General features: G+C 44.9%; 1 protein-coding gene across 7 annotated transcripts in view; it reads left to right on the top strand.

Moving 5' to 3' along the window:
- Positions 1 to 325: 325 nt before the first annotated feature.
- DAB1 (DAB adaptor protein 1) overlaps positions 326 to 14891 on the top strand; it is a 1100137-nt gene continuing 1085571 nt past the window's right edge. For 2 of the 7 annotated variants that reach the window (XM_074334774.1, XM_019742544.2), the window contains exon 1: positions 328 to 586. The gene's annotated coding sequence lies outside the window, so the exon portion shown is untranslated. Of the gene's footprint in view, positions 620 to 14891 lie in introns of all 7 variants that reach the window. The other 5 variants (XM_074334767.1, XM_074334768.1, XM_019742545.2 and 2 more) reach the window with 4 other exon arrangements.

The following is a 14891-nucleotide window of genomic DNA, read 5'->3' as shown; positions in this document are numbered from 1 at the left end:
GTAGGACAAGACTCCCGCGCCAGCTTGGAGAGGGCTCCCCCTAATAAATCCTCATTGCTTGGCCTAAAGTCAAGACCTCCCTGGGGAATACAGTTCCTAAGGGTGAGGAGAGCAAGATGGCTTGGAGGTATAGGCTTCTCTGTGATCGGAACAGGGAGGGAGCCTGTGAGTGGGTGCCGAGGTCTGTCACCTCTCGTGGTGCTCACATCCTGGCCAGGGCTGGCCTCGCCACTTCTGTGGGCGCCTGCTTTCTGCGCTAGGTGGCGAAATGCTGTAGGGCTCCCCTATTCGGGGGAATGCGGTAGTGATGTATAAGGTATGAAAGATGTGGCCTGCAGAGAGCCGGCACTCTCTCTACTGCTACTGCTGCCGCCGCCGCTGTCACCGCCGCTCCTGCTGCTGGCACAGCGGCCGGGATTGAGCATCCCCTGTTCGGGATACCCAGCTCCGCGGCGTCTCCCGCGTCCTGGCCCCACACCAACCAGCCAGCCCCAGGGAACAAAAGCAGAGCCCGCTTGCCCTCTCCTGCAGCCGGAGGATGAATCAAGAGGGCTGAGCGGAGAGTGTGGTCTTTGGAGGCTGGAAGGTAGGAGAAGGTGCTGCGCCCGCCGGCCCCGGGGTAAGAGGCTCGGGTGGGCGTGCCGGGCGGGGCGGCCGCGGGGCCAATCTACCCGGACGGCGTTTCCTGGACAGGCGAAGTGGTCGTTAGGAACGCTGCGCCTGCACTGCCTGCCCACCGCAGGACCCGCGCCGCACTCCCGCAGTCGCGAGGGAAGCCCCCGGGTGGGAATTGGAGGCAGCAGGAGAAAAGTCTGGAGCCCGAAGCAGGGCAGCGGCGGCTGCGGAAAAGCTGCCCGCAGCACTTGGCGGCGCGCGGCTGGCAGGGAAAAGCGGGCGGGCGGCGGCTGCAGTGTGCGCAAAGTTTTGGGTGGCGCGCAAAGGCGCAGGCGAGGGCCACGGCGCAGAGCCGCGCAAGTTGCAGTCGCAGCCGAAAGGGGACCTTCGGGGGCCGCACACGGAGTCGCCGAGATTGGGACAAGTGGCTTTTGCTTGCCCCACGCCAGCCAGGGCTGGGTTGACGCGCAACCTCTTTAACCCTTCCCGGCTCGGGGGAAAGAACTTCACCCTCGTCCAGGCGGCTGGACTCAGGTTGGCTGGACAACGTCAAGGCTCCCTGCTCAGTCCTTTTGTGGGCTTGGCGCATTTCCCTGCTCATTCCGGGTTTTCTGCTCTTTTCTGTCCACTTCTGTGTGCAGAAACCAGGCAAGCTGTCTGGGCGTCTTTCCCCCAGACTGTAATTTTACCCCTCGCGCCATGCGGACGCGTGTTTTCTCTCTCCCCCCTCAGTTCAGCTCCTTGATGCTGCCTTGAAAAATGAGATGATTAATCAATTAGGTTAGTGGCCAATTAGGCATAACCTTGTAGGAAAATAATTATGCCCGCTCTCTGGGCTTTCACTGGTGATGAGGTGGGAATGCAGCCCAGGTGGAGGGGCTGTTCCGAAAAGATACGGTCGATCAGGGAATTTCTGGGAATTTCAGATTAACAAGACTCAAATGTGTGGTGGTGGCAGAGGTTGTGGGGTGCAATGTGTGTGAGTGTGTGTGTGTGTGTGTGAGAGAGAGAGAGAGAGAGAGAGAGAGAGAGAGAGAGAGAGAATTTTTTGCCAAGCAAGTTAACCCTTAGCAGCGCAGTCTGGGTGGACTTTGCAGGCAGCAGGTTTCCAACAGCTCCGAAAAGGTGTGTCCCCTGCTTGCCAGCCCCATCCCCCTCCTTTCTGAGAGGCTCTCCCCTGTAAACCGCCTCCCAGTGGCTTTGCTGCTGCTTTGGGAAGCTGAGTTCCAATGAATGCATTTTAGTTTCCTGTCTGAGGAATCGCGTCGTTGCAGAGGGAGGTTCCTGCGCCGTGCCTTCTGAGGATGCACGTTTCTCCTACTCGTGTTAAATAAAGTGGGTATTAAATGGGTGCAAAAGGCAGAGAATCGGTTGCCAGGGCTGGGAAGTTGTGCTGCTGATTGAGGCTTCCTTTTTATTTTTTGGAATGGCCGGAGGTTTGGCACTGCAGTCTTACAAAACAGCCATATTAAAAGATCTTCAGCGCTTGGAGCCCCCCACCACTGCAGCCCCGTCTTCAACAGACTTCCCTACTCACATCCATCTTTTGGGGAGCATGCAATGGATTGCTAACGTGTACTGTGTGCATTTTAACCCCTTTTTGTCTGTATTTCAGGCTTCTCCTTCCTGTCTGTTTATGCCTCTGGACCCTATGTCATAGATTTCTGTTCAGAAGGCAAAAACCTAGAGGTGTTCCCAGAGCAGAGGGATTTTTGCAACAGGTCCTAGGTCCGGTTTATCTAATAATGGGTCCCCCTGGCCTTTAGCGATCTGGGGGCCCAGTGTTTCCTTGAGGGACCTGCCCAGGTTGCACCAGGTGGTCTCTGAGATCCCCTGCAGTGCTGACATTAGCTGGTTCTGAGTTTTATGGTTTTTCTTCCTTTCTGAGCTGAGCCAGAGGAGTAGTGGAGCAGTGCAATGTGACAGCAGCAGTGCCACCTCACTGCCAGTGGAAAGGGATGGGAACTGGCTGTCCGGGGTTTATTAGCAAATAGGAATTGCCCAGCAGGAAGGCTGCCTAGTGATACGGTGTCCAGGGACAATTGGGAGCCACAGGCTCCACCCGCCTTCCTTAAAATGAAGGGCCACCATTCAACCTTCTCTCTTTTCAAAGATTTTCCCCCCCCCTTAAAGCTGGACCCAGTCACTTTACGTGACCATATCTGTTGGTCAGGCTCTTGTGCTAGCAAAGGCCTTGCTCATTTTCTAAAATTGAAGCTTTTTTACGTAGTGTGAAGGGATATGGGGGAAGAAGGAAAGGAGAGCGGAAAGGAAAGAGGGAAAGAGGAAGGGGTGTGGAGGGGCAGTGGTAAGAAAGATGTAGAGACAGAGACAGCTTAAGACTTGAAATACAGACAGGCAGTGGGATAGAGGTGGGGGAGATAGAAAATGATTGGGGGGGCGGGGAGAGGACACTGGCAGTAGAGGAAAACCAGAGCAGAGGAATTCTTATATAGACAAGGGTAGAGAAGGGACCATATGAAGCCAAGTCTCGTTTTATATGTCTTGAAAAAATGTAAAGGAAAACCCCAAGCTGCAAAAGGCTCATTCCAGACAGACTTGCTTGGAGCTGAGCTTTGGTATAATGAGATAATTACTTATGAAATAAACATTGTGCCGCAGAAAGCCATTAACTCGGTTTATCATTGCTTCCTTGAATGGGGATTCCAGTTGCTGGCATGGAGTTGGAGCTCAGAAGGGATCTGTCAGCTTCGCAGGTGTGCTTTGTACAGCCCCAAGAACATACTCTTGTTTGGGTTAAGTTGGGGGCTCTTTGGACAGGCTGGCTCTTTGTAGGGACAACTTAGAGGGGAGATAGTCCTTTGTTTTTAGATCTGTCTTCCACAGAATGGACAACTTTTTAAAAAGTGTATTTTTATTTTATTGAACCTTGGGCATAAAAAGAAAAAGGAAGCATAGTACAGTAAATGCTCTTACCTACCACCCAGAAGGAAGAGTGATAGGAAAATGACTCCCATTCTTTTTCTCCTCTCCAGCCCCCTTGTCAGCATTCCAGACAGTGCTGGAGCCTCCTGACTCATCGGGCCTTCAGGATGGGCTCGCCCCACAGCTGGGACATCAGCTTTCTGACACATCATTTTGATTGTGTCACTCCCCAGACCAAAAACGTAGACGTTTCCCTACCCTTAAAGCATATTATTGAAAACTCTGACTATGAATTTCAAGGCCTTTCATAGCATGGCCTTCTGGCTTTCTCCTAATGTGTACACACATGCGCACACCATCACACATGCACACACTTACACATACATATACAAACTCACAACCTCTCACACCCAGCATTACCACGCCCTCACACACAGCATCACATTCATACCCTCACACACATTTTATACACATATGCAAACTCACACCTTTGCACACACCCAGCATCCCCACATACTCACACACATATACATATGCACACTACACTTACGCCACGTGTGCACACCGCACGCATGCCTTGCACACCTTTGCAGGTGCCTTGTTTCCTTGTCTGGAAAATAGGTTCCTACTCCTTTACCTGATAAACTACTGCTCCTTAGGGATCCATCTCTAAAATGACATCCACTCAGCGTTCCCTTTCCCTCAGTAAGCTTGTGTTTCCCTAACACGCTTAATACACTCTGCCTGAAGTGTTATAATTCTTCATGTGTTTGTCTCTTCCAATAGACAGTAAGTCCCTTCCAAGAGGGATTAAGTTATTCACTGCTTCAATCTTCAGGGTATAACACAGGGCTTAGCACAAAGGTGTCTGATTCATGTTTAATGAATACATTCATTTTAGGAGTTTCTAAAGGATGGTTAACATCCATGACATATTTTTTCCTTATTTCATATTTTTCTCTCATTATTTTTCCTTTTTCTTTCCTTTGATTGCAAAAATAATACAAGCTTTAAAAAAATTCACATGATACAGAAATGTAAAAAATGATGATTCTTTCTCCCACCCCACTTAAATACCCTCTATTTTGAATGCACATGTTATTAAATATTTACATGTCTTCCTGACCTTTGTTTTATGTCCTAGTTTCCTCACTAGATCGTATGCAAGGATCATGCAGTGTATTATATCTATATCTATCTTGATAATGCCTAATGCAGTGTTGTACATATAGTGTGTGCCCAATAAATATGGAATGCATACTAGTTGGGTTTATTTTTTTAAATTATGTTAAATAAATTGCTTCACTAATCTTCACAATAGCCCTATGTGATGGGTGTTATAATCCTTATTTTAAAGATAAAGAAAGCGAGGCTCCAAGAGGTTATATAAATTAGGCAAGTGAGAAAGGGAAGGAGTAGTGGCATATGGATTGAAATCCAGATTTCCTTTATTTTATTTCCTCTGCTCTTTCTGCTCTACTCCGTAAGTGGGTCTGTCGGTACTTAGATGAAAGACAGCTAACTCAACTTTCTATGCCTAATATTTGCTCAAACTTCAGTGTTTATCCGATATCTTCACAGCTGTCCTTCCAACTTGGTTTCATTATCCTTTCACAGATGAGAAATGGGGGCACACATGAGAAGTTAACGTGATTTGGCCGAGCCCCTACCTACAGCCAGGAAGTAGAGGTGTTGAACATAAGCCCTTGAGCCCAAGGCTCATTCCCTATTCTTAGGTGTGATCGTTGGTCTCAGAAAGGGGTAAAGAACTCTGCTTTCACTTTGGTATAGTGATTTAAGGGGGCAGGAGAAGTCTGGCTGGTAGGGCTGCTTCCCAGTTCTGTTTATCTGCATATCTGAAGTCTTTTTTGAACCAGAACCATGGACAGAGTTATTTTCTTGAGACTTTGGTGAGCAACTGTGGACATAGTTTGTGATTCTGTAGATATGCTACAAAACCTAATGAGATGGTTTGAAACTTTGATGTTGGGATATTTTGTCAGTGAGGCAGTAGGTGCTGGAGGCCTCCAGAGCTTGGCTTTGCCAGTATCTGCATTCCGGATAGTTCACAGCTCCTGTTACTGAGTGCTTCGTGTATGTCAGGGGTTGGGCATACGGCCTGTATTTTCTCATTTAATCTTTCCGACAACCCTAGGATGAGCATGATGACCATCAGCTAGAATAGTACCTGGTACAATGAATACCAAGAAAACATCTGCTGAGTTTTTAATGAGTCGAGGAGGAAACCATGGACCACAGACATCAACTTGTCCTAGTTCATCTAGACAGTATCTAGATAGATAGACATTTCAGAACTCGGGTCTGAACTAGAGACTGTACACTTTTATCCATATTGTGTTTCTTCTGGATTGGAAATCCTGACCAGGTGACATAACAGACCTTGAACTTGCAGATCCTTTCGTCCAATTGCTTTGTTTAAGAGAGGGAAGAGTACTGAGGGCAAGTGCTGCTCTAAACACTCTAGATGCGTTAACTTGTTTCATCTTCATGCTCTGGGTAAGGAATATGAGGTGTGCACAAGCAGTGGAGAGGGGTTGGGGCACAGGTAGTCTGTGTTCTTTGCTACTTAATGTATAAGATTCTGAGACCTGTTTAAGATCTTAGAGTTACTTAGTGGAGCACCATCACTGTCATCGTCTTCACCACCACCACCGTCACCACCACCACTACTGTCATCATCGTCGTCACTGTGGATGCTTTCATAGCAATTATCTTTATGAAGCACCTGCCTTGTGCTTATGGGCACTTTTCCTATGTTATCCTATTCTCAAAACAACTCCACATTTCCATAGAAGGAAACTGAGGTGCAATGAAGTTAAATCCGTGCTCCAAGTCATGTGGATAGTAAATGCAGGACTGAGGTTGGGAACCCATGTCTGGTCTCAACATCTGTTCTCATTTTTATTCTTCAGATGCGTTTTTTCACTGATCCTTTTTGATGTTCTTGATTCAGCAAATCATGAAATGATGAGTTTTTTTCTCGGTTTGTTTTTATTGTTAACCCAAGGCTCAGAAGGGTCATTGTTGAAAAGCAAATAGGCTTTGCATTTCAGACACCTGAGTTTTTTCTCCTATTGTACCATCAGGCGTACAAAGGGTCACCTGATGGATGGTTCTGTGTGTCTCTTTCAGTTTCTTGGTGTTAGAATGATAATATTACCTGCCCTGCTTCCTAATATGGTGATGGAAATGAGAACACCGACAGCCTTGTGATTTTAGCCCGCCTCTTAGCAATCAAGAAGCACCTTGTGAGGAGGGGGTGGTTCTCAGGTTGAAGTAAACTACCTTGGGCTGCTGTGTGACACTGGTTGGTTTTGGTAAGGAAGTGACCACGACTTGATGACATTTAGGCTCACTCTTTGTTGGTCAAAGTACAAGAATTCTAAATCATTAGTAGTTATTCACTTGTGACTTATAAAATAGTCCTATTGTGGAGGACAGGAGACACAGTGACATTCAACATAACTTAATTTATCTGGCAAAGCACTTAAAGGGGGCAGAATTAACCAAGAATGAATACCAAACAAATAATTCATTTGTATTCACAGGCTTTTAATAAATAAAACAATTTTTTTTTCCCCCTGAAATGAGCTCTGAGCCGTAGGCCTTCAGACTTCTTGTTTAATTAACATGCAGAATACAACTTCTTGTTTCAAAATGACCATTTTTTTTTTTTTTGGAAGCTTGAGCTTAGATCTTTAGTGACATTTTTTCTTCAAGAAAATATTTACAGCCGAGTTGGAAAGTGACAGGAAGGATGGTTTAAAATGAAAATGCTACCAAACTGAAGTTTACATCTGAATAAAACACATGGTGTCACCATGGACAGCGTCCTAAGAACTGAAAATATTTGTCTATTTGTAGAACTTGAAGAAACCAAGCTGTTTTCACTTGTTAATGTTAACTCTAAAAATCACATTTTTGTGCATGCATTGTGGTGGCCATTTCTCCTTACCTGGTTTTACTATTGTCATGGCACACCAGCCATTTCTTTTTTCTCTCTTTTGTTCCAGATGAAGTGAACTGCCTGAGGGTTCGTCCCATGTTTATTTCTACCTCCATATTTTAACTTACATCGTCCTTCCTGCCTGAAACATCCTCCGTTTTCAAATCTCCTCCTAATCCAATAATCTCTTAAAGCCGAGGTCAGGTACCAATTCCTGCAGGAAGTCTTCTTAGTTACCTCCACTCAATATTAACCAGCACTGACTGTTTTTTTTTTTTTTAAATCACTTTGTTATTACTTTTTCAGATCATATAAATATTGCAAGTTAGTTGTAAAAAAACATAGAAAAATATAAGGAGTTAGTAAAAATCACTTGAAATTCCAGTTCTTTTTTTTTTTTAATTTTATTAAATTTATTGGGGTGACAATTGTTAGTAAAATTACATAGATTTCAGGTGTACAATTCTGTATTACATCATCTATAAATCCCATTGTGTGTTCATCACCCAGAGTCAGTTCTCCTTCCATCACCATATATTTGATCCCCCTTACCCTCATCTCCCACCCCCCACCCCCCACCCCCCTTACCCTCTGGCATATGACAACATGGATGGATCTTGAGAGTGTAATGGTGAAATTCCAGTTCTTTATGCTATCTATTAATCGGTGACTATTCTTTTACGTATCCCTTTAGACATATATGCTAGCCTATATAGACAGATACAGTTTTACATATCTGCCTTACTATGCAGGCTGTTTGCTTTTCCTGGACATCCATTTTTAATATTTTGTTTATTTACTCTCCCTTGCCCCACAAATTAATTAAACGACCTAGATGCCATATCTTCCTCTAAGCTCCTATGACATTTACACATATAAGTTCACAACACACACACATGCACACACGGGTTTTTGTTATTGATTTTAAAAATGCAGTCATATATATATTCTTTGGCATACTGCTTTTCTCATTTTAAGCATTATGGAAAACCACCCCCCTCCCACCCTCCCTTATCCGGTTGATACAGCTATAAGTCACTACTTTCAATGGCTGTATATGTTTTAATGGTATGAATATGCCACAGATTTTGCAACCATTTCCCTACTGATGAGCATTTACTTCTATTCCACTAATTTTTATAAACTGTACTGACATAAGCGTCCTTGTACGTGTAGCATGATTTGTTGAGGCTTTAACTTTTATGAGTAGATTCCCAAAAACTAATATTTCTGAGTCAAAGGAGATGTGCTTTTTAGTAGATGGTGCCATATGTTTTTCCAATGAGAAAAAGAGATTTCCCTATGCCTTTGCCAGCAACACATATCATTGTCTTTCACTTTTACTCACCTGACAGGTAATGAGTGACACCTCCTTGCTATTTACTTTGTGTTTCCTTGGTGTCTACAAAAGAGGAGCATCGATTCACTTATTGGGTGTCTGAATTTGCTTCTCAGTGGAAAGCTAATTTGTTGTCTTTGCCCATGTTTCCTTTTGATTGTTTGTCTTTTTAAATAAATTTGTAAAGTTTTCTTTTATATTAAAGATAGTAATTTTTTTCTTTTATCTATATTGAATATGATTTTCCTTCTCTAGAGGAATTTCCTTCTCTGCTGTTATAACGATCTCGTTGTCTGTGTCCCAACTAGACCATGAATTAGTAGACAGCAATGACACATTTGATGCATTTCTAGGGCATTACATCTCGGGCAAGGCCTGAAAAAGTATAGGCTCAGAATAAATGGTTGTTACACTGACTATGTGTGTGATGTCCAAATGTATTTCATTTAACACTGTATTGTATAAGTTTATATGTGTGGCAACACATAGATTGAGATGCTTCAAATAAGCAAAGTTTCAAGATGACTGATGTTCTGGAAATATTTATAAATGAATTATGTACTTCCCTGCTTTTTAAAATAGAGTATCATTCACAAATATCATTATGAACATCAATTATTGTGTCAGGCTATATAATTGATGTTCTTAAGGACTATTTAGAGATGCAGGACTGTTTGCCCCTATAATATGAGTGGCCCAGACCTTTGCATGTATATATTTTAAATTATCATATTTTTTATTTTGCAGTCTCTTTCCTCACTGTCAGATTGTGCTATCATATCTTTATATTATCAGTTTATCTGCCTCTAAGAGCAGTCCTCTTTCCTTCGTATCCATCTTTGCATTGGCTGTGGACTAATACATCAGGAATCATGCTCATTAGAAATGTGGCTATGACAAGGGTTAATAAGCACCAACGAGTCTGGGCCTAGATGCTGGTCCTATGAATAAAGTGCATCAACTTCCAGTGAAAATATAATTTGGCTGTTTAAGGGTCTTATTTTTATTTCTTTGTTTACAACTGTTTTCTGGAAAAGTGAGGTTTCTGGATAAATGAAGTGGTGGCGTGCCATCTCGGCTAATTAGGAGATAGGTCCCACTGCATGTAGCCAACACCCCAAATATAGTGGCTTAATAGTGTCTTTAAAATGGTAGAAATATAGGTCCCAGTCTTTTAAAAGTCTGAGTGCATAGGGCAGCTCTAAGCTGTGAAGCCATTCCAGGCTCCTTCTGCCTTGTTTCTCTTCCAAGCTTGGGCCACTGCGGATGTCTTCACGATCCAGGGTGGTATGTCACCACGTCCTCATTCAAACCAGATGGCTGGAAGAGAGAAAACAAAGTCAGAGGAAGACCTCCCCATTTCTTTTAAGGGCACGGCCAGGAGGTGGACCCATGCTGTCTTTTGCATCCTCCTTGGCCAGGACCAAGTCAACTGGCCACTTGTAAGAGAAGGAGACTAGGGATATTGTCTTTGTTCTGGGTGGCCATGTGCCAGAATGGAGGTGCTCTGTGAAAAAATAGGGAGAATGGATGTTGGTGGCCACACTAATAGTGCCTGCCACACCTCCTGTCATCATTCCCGGTGTCCCCTCAGCTTTCCTGTAAGGTCGCCAGCCCTTGAGTGCAGTCGCCTACTTCTTTTGCTCCCCACCTCCCACGGTTGGTTGCAGTGCAACATAGCTACTCAGCAAAGACAGCTTTATTACAGTCTTCCCCTCCTTGTTGTAGTGATGGGGAAATGCAGGGAGGAGAAGAGAGCTGGTTGGTAACGTGAAGCTCAGGAACTAGACTTTGGGCTTCTTGGTTGCTTTTCCTGTAATTGAGCTCATGTCCTGTCTAGTCCTTTGTGGCTCCACTCAGGTTTCAGTATTTCTCTTTCTTATTCGTGCCTCATTTTCAGCTCCAAGAGGTTCAGATGTGGGGACCACATCCTTTGGAAGCAGGTGTGTTGGGTAGCTCTGTGAGCATCAAGGGGGAAATCAGCCCCCTGCAAATAACACAAGTGAGCTGAGAATGTGTGATTATGACCTCTTTTGCAGAAAGGGTTTCTTGGTAATCAACAGAGTGCATCTTGTCGTAGCTGATGTTCCTGCACTCCATGGGCTCCCGTTGCCTTTCTGAACACAGGAGCATCCTTCTCCTTATTCCAGACTGACTGTGGAATGGGGTTTGCGCCAGCCAAATGGCTAATGCTAAGTGGTCCCCCTGCTTGCGAAGCACAAATGTGATTCTTTTTTTTTTTTTTTTTAGGTGGGGGAGGATTTTGAGGGATGATAATAATTATGCCTTTTCTCTCTCCAAGTTAAAACAGAATGGGAGATGAACACTGGAATTAGACAATGATGAACGCATGGGTCTTATTGTTGTTAATGCCTGATTGGAGAATTTAGGTTTGGGAGGAACATCAGGCTTCCTGGACTTTCTAGATTGGTCTTAGTTGGACATCTACAGGTCTCCTTTTCCCTGTAGGAGCACAAGCGGCCGCATGTGTTTTCTTTTCTTGGGTTAGTAGTGAATGAGGACCTATGAGGCTCGATAACTCTGAATGAGAGAAGGAAAGGGGCGGTTCTATGGTGTCAATTAGGTTCTTCGTTACAGATGACATAACTTCAGTGAAAGAGATTTATTAATGAGCATTGGGTAGCCTACAGCATTCCAGGAGGGGCCTGGGATCCAAGCTTGGATGTCAAGGACAGTTGCCCAACCACAACATGGAATTGTTAGTGGGAAGGCTACGCTACTGCTAGGGGCAGATAGCAGAATTGTTGTTTGAGCTGCCCAGAAGAGTTACTCTCTATGCACATGGAAGAAACCACTATCTTTCACTTTTCTCCTTCCAAGTGTCATGCAAGAGCATCTGCTTGGTGTCCCCAGAGCACCCTGTAGGCACTTCTCGGTCTCACACAGAAGTATAAGAATCACACAAGTGGAGTTTGTTCTCTTCTGATTTCACCCCAAAGGTAAATCAGTTCCTTTCCTTTGAGGAGAGGGGATGGGCATGTTTGCCACCCTACCCTGCTTTTTCTTTCTGGGGAGTGGAGTGGAAGTAAGCAGTAACTGCTCCCCTTGGACCTCACACCCTTGCTCACAAGCCCTCAGGACTCACACTGGCCTTCAGGATAAATCTCAAACTCCTTAGCATGGCAAAAAAGCACCTCCTTGGTTTGTAGCCTGTTTTTCTCAGCCTCATTCTTCTCCAGTCTTCTTCCCATTCACTACCTGGCTCTCTCCTCTGGGTGCAATCCATTCTGAACTACTTGGAAAATCAGTGACTGTGCCCGGGCTCTTTCATGCCTCCATGTTTCTCTGCCTGCTGCTCAAGCTTCCTGCCTACTATAGGCGAACCTCCCTTCGTGCTCCCTTTATTGGAGGGGCTTCCAAGACCCTTCAAGACTGAGGCATCATTTACTCTGGGAATCTTCTCTGTCCCTTCCTAGACTGGGTTCTGCCTCCCTCCTGGATATGCCCAAGGCACCCAGCAATCCCTTCTGTCACTACACTTAGCACGTAGTATTGTGACCTTTGGTTTATCTGCTCATGTTACCGCAAGCTTCCTGAGAGCACGATCTGTATCTTTTATCTCTGTATCCCGGGAGCTCGCACAGTGCGTCTGACACAGTAGTTGTGCAAATGAATAAAAGAACGAATGATAGCGTGCTGGCAAAAGACACAGGCCTCAGTGTTGGAATCTGTCTCTGCCTCTTTGTAGTCATACAGCTTTGGGAAAGTTAAACGTCATCGGGGGTTGTATGAAAGCTAAATAACATCATGCACATTGACGTGCTCAGCATAGAACACATGGGGAACACTCAATAAGAGGCAGCCATCCTTTTGGTTATAAGATGACCATTATCATTGCAGGTGTCCAACAAATGGTAGTGATCACTAGGACACTTTCTAGACCAAAGTGTAAAGTGGTGATCTGCGACAGTTCCTGCCTCTTGTAGAGCCCACCCTCATATACTTTGAAACTGCCAGTGGATTGAGAGGAGGAGTGAGAGTGGACAGACATTGACAGGAGTCACCAGCAGGTAAAATCATTTGCAGAACAGCTCCGTGCCAGTGGGAGGGAATGCCTCTTGACATCAGGCTTCAGTGATCGCAGTGTCACCAGGATTTTACGAACAGTTTTACGTCCTTTACATACTTCTTTCTGCATTCCAGAATTTTTCCTTAAAAAAAAAACCCAAAAAAACTGACACTGAGGTGACACTGAAAACAGTGTAGAAACTTCAGTGAAGGTCAGACATTTTCCAAGGGATTGCGTGGAAGCACACCCCCTGCTGTGTTTTCTCTGCGAGTGTGCAGTGTTAAGACAGTAGGCGCTTCAAGCTGATGTCGGAAACCAGCTTGGAATATGGCAAATGTCTTCTTTGTGCCAAATGCCCAGCACGGTGTCTTACATGGAGTAGATGCATTTCCATTTATGTATGTGCAGAATACCTTTGCTTTCTCTCTTTTCCCTGTGGGTCCACACTTATTTCACTACATTCAACTCAGCAAACATTTATTGAGCCCCTACTGTGTGCAGGGAACTCTCCTGATTCGCTCCTGTGCCTGTTTCTCCATCACATTAATGTTACTGCTTTATTAGAAGTAAAGGCTGTGTCGAAAAGGAAATATGTTAATCAGAGGCATCTCCTGTTTTTAAGGAGATAATAAAAAAGTTTTTTTTTTTATTGCTGGTTTCTATAGAAATAGTCCTTGATATTGTGGCCCAGATGGAAGTAGCGTGGGAAGAACATTGGCCTGGAAGGAATGTGAAGACCAAGAACTGGTCCTGCTTTGATGTGTGATCGTCAGCATGTTGTTTCACGTCTCTGGGCTCCAGAGTGTCAGTGATTATTCAGGACCTTTCCAGCCCTACTATATTTTGATTAAAAAAAAAAAACAACAACAACAAAAAAAACCAAACAAACAATAAAAAATCTTAAAAGGAATATAATAAAGTTTAGATTTGCTGGCCTAACATGGGAAGTGTAGTGGGTTTGGAATTAGAAGATTGGTTTGAACTGTGGAATTGGCATTGGCTTGTGTGAGGTTGATCTGAAGCTCTCAGCCTCCCCCAAATCCTTCTCTGTAAAGTGGGGATACCGTCTCTCGTCTTTCCTGCTCCATAAAGTTGTGAAGCTTCAAAGAGATGATGCATGTGAAAGCAAATTAAGAATGACAAGGGACTGTACACACACACACAAGCTATTATTCTTGTTAATAATCATCTTGATTTCAATATTTTATTCCAGCCAATGCTTTCGCATTTTGCCTTCTGGGTTGTTTGATGGAAACACTGCCTCTCGGTTTCAGTTGTTTTCTTTCCTTTTTCTTCCCCACAAAGTAGTTGGGATTTCTCAAAGGATGGGTGTTGTGTCTTCTGCATAGCTTTCTGATCCACGCTCCTCTTGGGCCCCGATGCCTGTCTGAGTGCATAATGTTTTATTTGTTGGCCTGAAAGGAGGCCATTTGTTCCTTGCTAAATGAGCTGTTACTGTGCGCCTCTGTCCCTTCGACACCTGGGGCTGTATTCATGGGAGAATCCAGCCATGGATCTCAGGAGCCTTTTGGAAAAGTTTATTAGGAGGGAGAAAACATTTCTCTGCAGGTTGTGCCCTCCGTTCCCGGCCTCGGCTCATTAGTCAGTGCAGGGTGGGTTACTTGGAGGTGGGAGGGCAGGTCTGCAGGCCTTGGCTTCTGCAGGCCCTGCTGCCAGGGTCCAAGGGGAGGCATGGGCCTCCCGACAGCCCCTCTCTGGTCTTTCTGCTGCCCACAGGTGGCTAATTAGCTCTAATTGGATGACATTTTGCTGCCTGTGGTATGGGGCAGCTTATCTCAGTTGCCTCTAGGGACATCTTTCCCTTAATTTGGCCTCAGGCCTGACCTAATCTCATGACCTACAATGTGAAGACCTTTCTCTCAGACTGGATGGGTTTTGTCCATCGCGAACTGTGGCTCTGAGAGCTGAAGGGGCAGATTCTATCCCCATTGTAGTGACTGGGTGTGCCCAGTAAGGACCCGGTGCCCAATCAGCCCGTTATTTGGGTGCCTGGTCAGTGTGGGGGCCTAGTTCACTGGGATGGTGCTGTCACT

Source organism: Rhinolophus sinicus, linkage group LG06 (assembly GCF_036562045.2).
Source record: "Rhinolophus sinicus isolate RSC01 linkage group LG06, ASM3656204v1, whole genome shotgun sequence".
Classification (NCBI taxonomy): Eukaryota; Metazoa; Chordata; class Mammalia; order Chiroptera; family Rhinolophidae; genus Rhinolophus; species Rhinolophus sinicus.
This window is presented reverse-complemented; position numbering and strand designations above follow the sequence as displayed.